Here is a 13,123-nt window from a genome sequence, read left to right as displayed (position 1 = left end):
AAGGAAGGAAGGAAGGAAGGAAGGAAGGAAGGAAGGAAGGAAGGAAGGAAGGAAGGAAGGAAGGAAGGAAGGAAGGAAGGAAGGAAGGAAGGAAGGATGCCAGAGTTGCATGGGCTTGGATATGGCCTGAGAAAAGGACTTTCCAAGACTTAGAGCATTATCTATCAATTTGTACAGAAAGACTCATCTTCCTGAGTTCAAATCTAGACTTAGACATTTCCTACCTGTGTGACCCTGGACAAGTCACTTAATTCTATTTGCCTTAGTTTCTTCATCTGAAAAAAAAATGAGTTGGAGAAGGAAATGGCAATCTACTCTCAAATGGGGTCATAAAGAGTCAGACCTGACTAAAACAACTGAATGACAACAACAACCCCAAATTCAGCCTCCTAGAGGATGATTTCCATAATAATCCTTTCTCTCCTCACACATGTCTACCAAGTCTTCCTTGGACTATTATAATAGCATCTGTCCTAATTGGTCTTATTTCCTCAAATTTCTCCCTATTTTAATCTGTCCTCCATACAGCCGCCAAAATGATCTTCCTAAAGTACAGATCTAACCATACCTACTTCCCTATTCAGTAAAACTCTAATGGCTCCCATTTCCTCTAATATTAAATATAAACTCTCTGTCATTTAAAACCCTTCACAATCTGAACCCAATATACCTTAATAGTCTTATTACACATCATTTCCCTTCATGAGCCCTATAGTCCAGACACACTGGATCTTATTATTTATCATATGCAGCACTCTCTTTTTGGTATCTCTTTGGGTTAAATTGTAGTTCAGTCATTTCAGTTGTGTCCAACTCTTCGTAACTGTCATAATCAAACTCTGGGAGTTGAGCGTCACAGCTTGATTGACAGGTGAAGACAGTTGGACATCGGAATGTTCCCAGAGGCCATGAGGACAGGAGGAAAGGCAGTTGGCCAGAAAGGATATAAATACGCTGGGCAACCCCTGACAAGGAGCCCTTGGACCCCTTGTCTTTTGGGACCTTGACTTTGCCTTGGCTGAGCCTTGCCTAAACTCTTGCCTTGGACATTTGATCTTGAACACTGATTGACCTGTGGGTCAGAATGTGGATCCTCTGATTCTTTCTGAATCCCTAGATATTTAGGCACCTAAACCATCTCTAGATATTTAGGTATCCTGGGGTTTGGGGTGGGGAGATCCGGGAAGTGGGTAGGAGAAGAAGAAGAGGGTGGTAAAGGGTGGTATTTCCTGAAGGCTGTAGGATTGGGAAACAACGAGCAGTAAGAAGCTGAGAGAAATCATCAGCGTTTGTGTCATCCAAACAGTTTGCTTACTATGGTTTGGCTGTGGCCAGGCTGAGCCAGAGGAAGTGAAGAACAAGCCCAGCATTACTGAACAGCCTACAGTCCTGAGGGATTACTGTCATAGATTTAGTGATAGGGTCACCTATTCCCCAACCCATTCCTGATCATTCCTTTCCCTTGTTAAACAACATAAAGTTATTAAGTACCTTCCTGGAGTAGTTATTCCATCACCACTCCGGGGAGGGAGCAATGCAGTCAGATGAATGTTATCCAAGGCTGATAGAGCCCAATACTAATAATCAATCAACCCCAGGTGGGACCTGAAAGGGTTACCCATCCACTGACCTTTAGGGATCCTGCCTGAGCACTGTTATAAAGAAGGGCAGTTATTATATCATCTATCTGGGTGGCAGGTCTCGGGTGTCCCTGCACCAGCCATTAGGAAACCAAACCAAAGCTTCCTCAGATTAATATCTCAGATTACTACTACTAATAACCAGCTTAATAGTGGTAGTATCCAGATTACCCCCTCTTCCTTTATAACATAACCTCATTTGGGGTTTTCTTAGCAAAGATACTAGTGTGGTTTGCCATTTTTTCCCCTAGTTCATTTTATAGGTTAAAAAACTGAAGCAAACAGGTTAAGTGACTTGACCAGGGTCACATAACTGGTATGTTTCTGGAGCTGAATTTGAACTCAAGTCGTCCAGGTTCCAGACCTGAGCTCTGTCTACTTTGCCATTTAGCTAACCTTGCATGTCTGTAATACATTTTCTTCTCACTACCTCTTAGGGTCCCTAGTTTTCTTCAAGTTTCAGCACAAGCACTGCCTTCTCTAAGAGGCCTTTCCTGTTCCCCCCAAGCCCCAGCTGCTAATGCTCTCCCTGCCAAATCACTCCATCCTTATTTTGTATATATCTATAAAGGTGTGTGTTGTCTCCCCTATTGGAATGTAAGCTTCTTGAGGTCAGGGGCTGTTTCACTTTTGTTTCTGGTATCTCTAGCATTTAGCATGGTGCCTGGCACAGAGTAGATCCTAAATAAATGCTCGTTGATTGATTAATTGATTGGAAAAGAGAATGATCAACAGAATATACACCTGTGCTGAAGGACAAAAGCCATGCCAGGGGAGCAAGAGATCCGAATATTGACCGTCCCACAAAGGCTATGAGTTAGTGCAGGGGTCAGCAACATTTTTGGCTGTGAGAGCCATAAACACCACATTTTTTAAAATGTAATTTCATGAGAGCTGTACAGTGCTCACAGTGTGTGCTCCTGTAACAGCGCCTGAAAAAAAAAACTGACATTATGGTTCCTGCAGAAAGAGCCATATCTGGCCCTCAAAAGAGCCAGATATGGCTCGAGAGTCATACGTTGCTGACCCCTGAGTTAGTGCCACGATAAGGACCATGCTAAGAGGGTTGATTGCTTATCTCAGAAAGAATGTTTACTTTCATGGGGGAATCTAGTGGGCTAAGGGCATTGTGTGTTTCTGGATCTATTCATAGAGTGAACACTTTGCATCTTATACATTTTCTTTTTGTTTCTTTAGAATATTTTTCCATGGTTACATGATTCATGATATCCCCACCTCTCCAACTCTTTCCTTTCCCCTCCCAAAACTGATAAGCAGTTCCACATGTAAAAAAGACACGTGTATCATTTTTCAAAACCTATTTCCAGGGTAGCTGGGTGGCTCAGTGGATTGAGAGCCAGGCCTAGAGATGGAAGGTCCTAGGTTCAAATCTGGCCTCAGACACTTCCCAGCTGTGTGACCCTGGGCAAGTCACTTGACCCTCATTGCCTAGCCCTTACCACTCTTCTGCCTTGGAACCAATACACAATGTTGATTCCAAGACAGAAGGTAAGGGTTTAAAAAAACAAAACAAAACAAAACCCTATTTTCACATGTAAAACCCAGTGGAATTTCTCATTGGCTATGGAAGCAGGGTGGGAGGAGGGGATGTGGACAGTCTCTCAGGTTATACATTTTTGGTGGAGGTGAAATAAAGGCTAAATTGTACTCAATCCCCCTGTTCTGCATTAAAGTCTATGAATGAATTGAGGATCCTGTTTTCCACATTTAATAAACATAGACTTTTCCATGGGCATTTTTTAAGGATTTCATGAAGTATTCATTGGTGAAGGCAATGAACTAAAAAGAAACCGACCCTCTTGGGGTCAGGCTGCCATGACTGACCTGTAGTTTGTAGGAACCCAGAGTTTGGTTTGAGCCAGGGGGTTCTAGGTCAACCAACTGGGCTACAGTTGGAGTTCAATACTATGAAATAGGGGAGGAATTTCTCAATTCTGAAAGGTAACTGAGAACTCATAATGTCTCACCTCCATAATAGAGTTGGTATCGGAGAACTACAGTATCTCTCCCATTCATACCCTTCCATCATATGCCTTTTTAGGATCTGTGAGATGCCTACCTGAGCTTCTCTCTGGCAAACTCTAATTCCTCCTGCCATGATAATCTGCCACAGCTACCTTGACCTACCTGCTTCCTCCTCCAACTCCCAGGCCTCCTTCATTTGTCACCTAATCTATTACTGCCTTGTTGCATCAGACAAAGCAGTTTCTGTCTCTCCATCTGCCCAAGAGGGCCTCTCTGAAGGCATGGAGATGAGAGATGGAATGTTAAGTTTAGAGAAAAGCTAGCAGCTTAGTTTGTGTGCTTGGAATGTAGAAATCATTTAAGAATAACATGAAATAAATCTAGAAAGGTAAGTAGGAGCTACATGCCAGCCTAAGAACCTTTCTGGTTGACCCTGAAGGCAATTTAGAGCCCTGAATGACTTTTAAATAACATTTGATTTATATCTTAAGGTTTTGTCACTTACATTTCTTACTCCATCCCTGCCACCCTCCTCCCAGAGAGCCATCTTTTATCATAAAGAATTTTAAAAGATAAAGAAAAAAATTCTATAAAACTAACCAACATATCCAAAAAATCTGATATTCTATGTAGTATTCCAGATCTATTCTCCCCCATCTCTTCAAAGAAACCATATCTCTTCTTTGGAGCAAACATTGGTCATTATAACTTTGCAGGATTCTGTTTTATTTTCTTTTGTTGTTGTTGTCACTCTTCCTATTTACATTGTTGAAGTTTCTGTGTGTTTCTTTTCTGGTTCTTTTTACTACCTTTTCAATGCTTCTCCATGTTTATCAGGTTCATTGTTCCATTATGTTCAGCAATCTCAATTTGTTTAGCTACCTACCCATTTGATAAGTGCCTATTTTGTTTTGTTTTGTTTTTTTTTTGTTTGTTTATTTTTAAAACCTTTACTTTCGGACCTAGAATTAATACTAAGTATCAGTCCCAAAGCAGAAGAGTGGTAAGGGATACACAATTGGAATTAAATGACTTGCCCAAGATTACACTGCTACAGGCTTAGATTATTACAATAGCCTCCTGGTGGGCCTCCCTGCCTCAGGTCTTTCTCCACTTCAATCCAACTTCCACTCAACTATCAAATAGATCCTCCTAAAATGCAGCTCTGATCAAATCACATTGACTTCCCCATCACTGAAAAAACTCCAGGTGTTTCCTATTGCTGCTAGATTCAAATATAAAATTTTGTTTGACTTTTAAAGACCTTCATAATCCAAAACCTCTCTACCTTTCTAGTCCTTTAATACTTTACTCCCCTGTATATATTCTTCAATCTAGTGAAACTGGCCTCCTTACTATTCCTCGAATGAGACACTCTCACTCCCCATTGGCTACTTCCCAAGCTGTTAATGCTCTCCCTCCTCATCTCCACCTCTTTGCTTCCCTGGTTTTCTTCAAGTCTCAACCTTTGTGAAAAATGTTCCCAGTCCTTCTTAATCTTAGTGCCTTTCCTCCAGGTGTAGTCCCAATTTATCCTGTAGCTGTCCTGCATAGAGTTGTTTACATATTGTTTCCCTCATTAGACTATGGATTTCTTGAGAGAAGGGAGTGTTTTCTTTCTTTGTATTCCTTGCACTTAGCACAGTGCCTGACACATAGTGGGTATTTAATAAATGCTAGTTTACTGACTGAAATGCAAATCAAAGCAACCCAATGGTTTATGTCACACCCAGAAAATTAGCAAAGATGGGAAAAGTCAATGTTGGAAATACTGTGGAAAGATGGGCACACTAATACATTGTTGGTGGAGCTGTGGCTGGATATAATTCTGGAAAGCAATATGGAATTATACAAAGAAAACAACAAAAGTATCCAAAGTCTTTGACCCAGATATTTCGCCTGGTCTATAGTGAGGAAGTCAATGACTTAAAAAACTCAACCTATACATACTATAGTATTATAGATATTATAGTATCTTTTGTTGAAACACAAGAAAGTAGGGACAGCTAGGTGGCTCAGTGGATAGAGAGAGAGCCAAGCCTGGAGATGGGAGGTCCTGGGTTTAATTCTGACTCAGGGACGTCCTAGCTGGGTAACCTTGAGCAAGTCATTTAATTCCAATTGCCTAGCTCTGACCATTCTTCTGCCTTGGAACTGATACTTAGTATTAATTATAAGACAGAAATGAAGGGTTTTAAAAACAAAAACAAAAGAATTGGAAACAAAATAGACATTTATCAAATAGGGGAGTGGAGGGAATAGCTAAACACATTGTGACTGATGAACATAATGGAATATTACTGTCCCATAATTGTCCTGAAGATTTTGGGACAATGTTGTTGAAGCCATGACCAGATGATCTCTTTGTGGAGATTTGGGAAAGGTACCCGGGACATATTAGAGCAAGGAGTAAAAAGCACCACGAAGTACTAAGAAGAACGCAAATGCTGAGTAATACTGATGGCTCTCAGGGAATGTAAGTTTCCAAAAGTACCCAGAGCTCCTTAGGGGAGAAGCACCATAGAAATGTACACAACAAGCTCCTGGGTCGTCTGCTGGGGATAAAAAGGAATAGGTAGAAAATTAGAATAACACAAGGTAATATGAAGAGACCAAGAGCTCAAGAAAAAGATATCTAAACTGGGATGCATTTGGACAAGTGGGAAATTAACCCTCTCTATGTAATAAGAATGGCCAAGGAACAGGGCACAAGATTCTATATTTTTATATATATATGCGCATATATATATTAATTCTATATACATCTAATTAATTCTATACATCTATTACATACATCTAATTAATTAGAGGAAACCCGTTAGGAGTGGGACTGACAAATATTTAACAATCAGTTCTTGGGGGGGGAGAAGGGGGAGAGCTAGGAGATTTACACAGGACACACTTTTAAATCGAATCTATGTTATTAATATTTTTCTCCACTTTCTAAAGTGTAGACAATCAACAAAATAATAGAGCCCCAATTTGTAGTGTTTGTTGATTTCCAAAGGTACAGATGCTCACATTTTTTTTAATATGATCCAAATTGTCTCCCTCTTTCCTTCCCTCACCACTCCCGGAGTTAGCAAGCAATTCAATCTGGGTTATACATGTATTATCACACAAAACATTTCCATATTGTTCATTTTTATAAGTGACTAATCGTATATACCCAAATAAACTAAAGTGAAAAATCGTATGCTTTCATCTGCATTCATACTCCAATAGTTCTTTCTCTGGAGGTGGAGAGCATTCTTTGTCATAAGTGTCTCAGAATTGTTCTGGATCATCATATTGCTGAGAGTAGCTAAATCTATCACTTTTGATCATTCCACAATATTGCTGTTACTGTCACACTGAAAATGTTTAAATCTGCTCTGGGGAGGCATTTTAGCTGGTGCCCAGAACATCTCTAAAACCAGTCATTATAGCTAAAACTCATAGTTAAAAAGCTCTGCAAGACTTACAAACTGCTTTGCTTAGATTATCTCAGTTTATCCTCATAAGAACCCTGTGAGGTAGATGCTATGATTATTTTGATTTTGCAGATGAAGGAACTGAGGCTGAGCAAGGATAAGTGACTCACCAAGGTCACACAGCTTATAAGTATCTAAGAATTTGAACTCAGGTTTTCCTGATTCCAGGTCCAGCATTGTCCATTACACCACCTCGCTGCTTCAGATCACCGTAAACTTTCAGGCTTTATTAGGCTGGAAGGACCTTAAGGATCCTTGATTCTAACTAACTTCTTTATTTTATAGATCAGGGGACCAAAGAACTGAGGTCATTTTCCCAAGGTCATTGACTCATATAGTTTTACAGTTGGAAAGAATTATGGCAGAGATTATTAATGTTGCTTTTGTCATGGATCCCTTGGGCACTGCTGGTGAATTCTGTGGACCCCTCAGAAGAATGTCTTTAAATGAATAAAATAAAATACAAAGAATTAAAAATGAAACCAATTGTATTGAAATAAAGTTGCCAAGAGATTAAAAAAGAAGAAGTTAATGGACCTCATGTTAAGAGCCCCTGGATTATATCTCATGCTTCTCACATTTGCAGATGGTACAAAGCTGGAAGAAAGAGCCAGCAAAATGGATGATAGGATCTTAAAAGGTCTTGAGGGGGCCCGCTGGATGGCTCAGTAGATTGAGAGCCAGGCCTAGAGGAAGGAGGTCCTAGGTTCAAATCTGGCCTCAGACACTTCCTAGCTGGGCAAGTCACTTAACCCCCATTGACTTCCCTTACCACTCTTCTGTCCTGGAGCCAATACACAGTATTAATTCTAAGATGGAAGGTAAGGGCTTAAAAATAAATAAATGAAAAGGTCTTGATAGAGTAGAATAATGTATTATAGTAGACAGGGCACTGAATCTGGGGTCAGGAAGACCTACATTCAAATCCCACCTTGGAGACATCTTAGTTGTTAGCACTGAGCAAATCATGTAATCTCTCTGGATTTCAATTTCTTCATCAGATGTAGTGAAAGTTGAATTGGTCTATGAGGCCATCCCAGGCCTGGCACATGTTTCCAAAGGTCCCTTGGAAACTTCTTCAGACACTCAACATGGTGATTCAGCACTTGGGTATAATGAATTTTCTGGCTGCTTCTGGTCATGTGGCAGCTTGGAACTGAAAGAACTTGTCCCTTTCGTGTGACTCAGAAAAATTTTGAGTGGTCCCTTGGTCCTCTTCTACCCTGTGACAGTGTGGGGTAGGGAGGGACTGCTAAATCAGTGAAATGGAAAGGAAGCTTCTGGCTATCTAGGTATCCTTTAATATTGAGACTCCCAGAGAGGGGTTAGGAATGAAATGATCTTTCCTTAGCTTGGCACCATGGCAACTGCTCTCACCTGGAAGTTAAAATAGAAAGGTTCTACTAGGTAAGTTTGCACCTGGGCCTGTGGCTGTTTATTTTTCCACTTTGCATTTCCTTTTTTAAGGAAATAGCTAATTAATAATAATTTATTCATTTTTAAATTTATTATGTAAAATTATTATATATAACATTATATATATTTATATATGCATATATACATGTATATGTATATATATATGTGTGTGTGTATATATATAAACCTCATTTGACTGAACATCTGGGCCCAGAGAAAGAGACAAGAAGAAGGTTAGTGTCCCAGATCATTGAACTTGGCTCCACTGAAATTAAACTTCATACATAAGTATGGCAGTTTTTGTTACACATATAACTTATTGTTATTATTATTGTAACACATGTAAAAAGAAAGATTAGGACTTGATCACCTCTAAAATCCCTTCTAGCTCTAAATATATCTAAATATGATCCTAAGATGAACTCAAATAATGTTAAATGTGAAAACCTATACTTGAGGTTTTAAAAAAATTCAACTCAGGGGCAGCTGGGTAGCTCAGTGGATTGAGATCCAGGCCTAGAGACGGGAGATCCTATGTTCAAATCTGGCCTCAGACACTTCCCAGCTGTGTGACCCTGGGCAAGTCACTTGACCCCCATTGCCCACCCTTAGCACTCTTCTGCCTTGGAGCCAATAGTCAGTATTGACTCCAAGACAGAAGGTAAGGGTTTTTAAACAAACAAACAAACAAACAAACGAATGAATGAATGAATAAATAAATTCAACTCCACATGTATAAGCCTGGGAAAACTTAAGTGGGAAATAATTCCTGTGAAAGAAAGGAAAAAAAAAAGAACTAGGGTTTTTAGTGGACCACAAACTCAATATGGCAGCTAAAAATAACTAATGAGATTTTAGGCTTCATCAAGTGAGGACTGTTGTCAAGTACTCAGTAGGAAATAGTTTCAATGTACTCTGTTCCAATTAGACTCCATACGTAAGGAATATCTTTTTTTGTTTGCCTGTTTTATTTATTTTTGGCATTTGACACCGGACTTAAAAACAGGCACAGTGAAGGTAATGAGCAATTTAAGTATGTTGGACACAAACATCCCCAAAGTTTTACAGTGTATCTTCAGGACTCTAGTTTAGCATTTCTAAAATAGTCTTTCCAAAGATTGTATAATGCACTGGTATAGAGTTGTTTGCCTTTATGAAATCTAATCACTCTACACAAAGGAGCTACTTAACATAAATCTAGATGAGAGAGAGAATAAGCAGTAATGTTGCTTTACCTGTAAATTGGGTAATCCTTTAAAAAAAAACCTTTTTTGTATCTTCATCTTAGTATTTGTTCCTGTTTAAAAATTATCAGAGCCAGACTGACCCCCTACACAGATGTGAATGAAGACTTTTTTACAGACTCCCCAGGAGTTCCCTGAGATTGGTGCCAGTACTTGGGAAAGAGAGAGGGGCTTTACTTATACACTGACTTAAGACCAGTTCAAATAAAAGAGCACATGTTAAAGGAAAACAAATAAGAAAGTTTCCTAAGGCACAATTAAGTAATTTGCCCAGTCACACATTAAAAATAATTATCAAGATTTGCTGAATTTGTTTATTCACTAACATCAAGTAGAAAAGAAGAGTAAGCATTTATATAGCACCTATCACGTGCCAATCATTTGTGCTAAGCACTTTTACAATTATTACATTTGAAGGGAGCTAGGGAGCTAGGTGGCTCAGTGGATTGAGAACAAGGTCTAGAGCAGTGATTCCCAAAGTGGGTGCTACCGCCCCCTGGTGGGTGCTGCAGCGATCCAGGAAGGTGGTGATGGCCACAGGTGCATTTATCTTTCCTATTAATTGCTATTAAAATTTAAAAAAAAATAATTTCCAGGGGGCTAAGTAATATTTTTTCTGGAAAGGGGGTGGTAGGCCAAAAAAGTTTGGGAACCACTGGTCTAGAGACAGGAGGCCCCAGATTCAAATGTGGCCTCACACACTTCCTTGACCCTGGACAAGTCACTTAAACCCATTGCCTAGCCTTTACTGCTCTTCTACCTTGAAACCAAAACTTAGTATTAATTCTAAGATGGCAAGGGTTTAAAAAAAAAGCTAGGCTCTATTAATTTAATTTGATAATTTATTAAATAGCACCAGGCACAATGCCTTGCACATAAGAGTTGCTCAATAAATATTGTTGAGTTAAGCATTCGCCATGTTCAAAACACTGTAGTAGGCACTAGGTAGTATGAAGATGGATAAACCATTTTTGTGTTTCTCTTCAACATGCTTAACTACTCACATGCTATACCAGAGCATGCCCCAAAGGGGCACTCTAGGCTTGAATTACTGGCTCAGGGAACTGTGTAGGCGTGAGCATGACCTAGCTACTGACATCCTAACTCTTTTTTCTGTGCATGCATAGATGGCACCTGTCTGAGTTTTCACAATCCTCAATCTTTCCTTTAAGTGCTCTAGCCAAGGTTTCTATCTAGTATATGAATGTTCTCATCAAGGATACAAAACTAGTTTAGCCTGTGTGTCCATTTCCCTAGAATATCAGCCTTTTCTCCAAATTTCTATGATCCAGAAAGATAACTTATTCATATCTAGATTAAATATACTCTTGTCTACAAGGAAAGTGAAATGAATTGGGATTAACACTCCCAAGTAGGGGGTTGCCTGCTCCTTCCAATGAAATCTGAAATTCTTCTGTGCTTGATAGTTCTTAGGAATATTATGTTGAAAGATTGAAAGATTGACCCACAAGTCTTTTTTTCCCATATTTTATTTTAAATTCTTAACTCTTTTGGTTTTGTTTTGTTTTGTTTTTTTCATTTTTGCAATAGAGCAGTCTTTAAAAACCAAAACCCCAAATTCTATACCCATATAAACAAGATAAATCATGTTTTCTTCTGTATTCTTATTCCCATAGTTCTTTTTCTAGACACGGATAGCATTCTTTCTTATAAGTCCCTGAGAATTTTCCTGGATCACTGAACTACTGTTAGTAGCAAAGTCTGTCACATGTGAGCATCCCACAATGTTTTAGTTTCTGTGTATGATGCTCTCTTGGTTCTGCTTATTTCACTCTGAATCAGTTCATGGAGGTCTTTTCAGCTCTTATAGAAATCAAGCAGTTCATCATTCCTTATAGCATAATAATATTCCATCATCATCCTATACCACAATTCCCACAAGCCTTTTTGTCTAAAAATAAAGGATGTGGAGCAGTCTTTGACCTGATTCATCACTTTGGCTTCCCACCATCTGGCTGAACATGTAGCAACTGCCAATCATTGCATTTATGGGTACTTCAGTGTCCTCCAAGTTTGTCTATGATCTGAATTCAAGTCATTAAGCCAACAAACATTTATTAAGCACCTACTTTGTGCCAAAGGAGCAACCTGGTGGCCCAGTAGATGGAAAACTGGACTTGGAATCAGGAAGGTTCATCTTCATGAGTTCAAATCTGGCCTCAGACACTTACCAGCTTCATGACTCTGGGCAGGTCACTAAATCCTGTTTGCCTACGTTTCCTCACCTGTAAAATGAGCAGGAAAAGGAGTATCTTTGCCAAGAAAACCCCAAAATGGAGTTATGGAGAGTTAGAAACAATTGAAATGACTGAACAATAACAAAGTAAGAAGATTATTTAAAGCAATACTCTAGTTTGGGGCAACTCTATCTTTGAAAGAAAACCCCAAATGGGGTTGCTGAATGATGTGCTGAGCACAGTGCTAAGCCCTGGGGACACAGTGAAAGATAAAAGGCAGTCCTTTGCCTCAGAGAGCTCACAATCCAGTGGGGGAAACAACTGTGTACGAATAAGGTATATAGAAGAGACACTGGAGATGTATAGACACGAGCATTAAGAGGAATCAGGAAAGGCTTCTTGCAGAAGGTGAGATTTTAGTTGGAACTTGAAGAAGGCAAGAGATAGAGATAATGGAGAGTTCTAGTTATGGGGGATCAGTCTGTGAAAATGCAGTCATGAGATAGACTTTATATAGTGTAATAATTAAAAATAATAGAGACTGAGAGTAAAAGGAGAAGTAATATTTTAATTAGGGCCATATTGATAAAATTAAAGAAATGACTGTGCTCCTGCTAAAATCTATTTCAAATCCCCCACCATTAGTCATTACCCTCTCTCACCTCTCCTATGTAACAAAGAGGAAATCTCAAGCCCGACCTCCCAATTTAAGCTCTTTCCCTTGGAACATGTCATCATGTCAAAACCGGAAACCCGTTGAATCATGGAAAATGTAGTTTCCAAGACCCCTAAAAGTCCACAGGAAGTTTGTCATATATCTAAATATTTTAAGGCTCAAATGAGCCCCAAATACCTCTCAATGGAACCCCCCAAATTCCAAATAACACAATAGGAAACTCAGAGACCCCAAACTTCCTACCTCATGTCTCTGACATCATTCTCATTAGTGGCTCTCTTTTCAAATATCCCTTTCATAGTAGGACTTTTGGACAATCTTAAGTAATTTTTAAAAAACTCTTACCTTAAGGGGGCAGCTGGGTGGCTCAGTGGATTAAGAACCAGGCCTAGAGATGGGAGGTCCTAGGTTCAAATCTGACCTCTGGCACTTCCCAGCTGTGTGACCCTGGGCAAGTCACTTGACCTCCCACTGCCTACCCTTACCACTC

Source organism: Gracilinanus agilis, chromosome 2, assembly GCF_016433145.1.
Source record: "Gracilinanus agilis isolate LMUSP501 chromosome 2, AgileGrace, whole genome shotgun sequence".
Classification (NCBI taxonomy): domain Eukaryota; kingdom Metazoa; phylum Chordata; class Mammalia; order Didelphimorphia; family Didelphidae; genus Gracilinanus; species Gracilinanus agilis.
Note: the sequence above shows the minus strand (reverse complement) of the source record.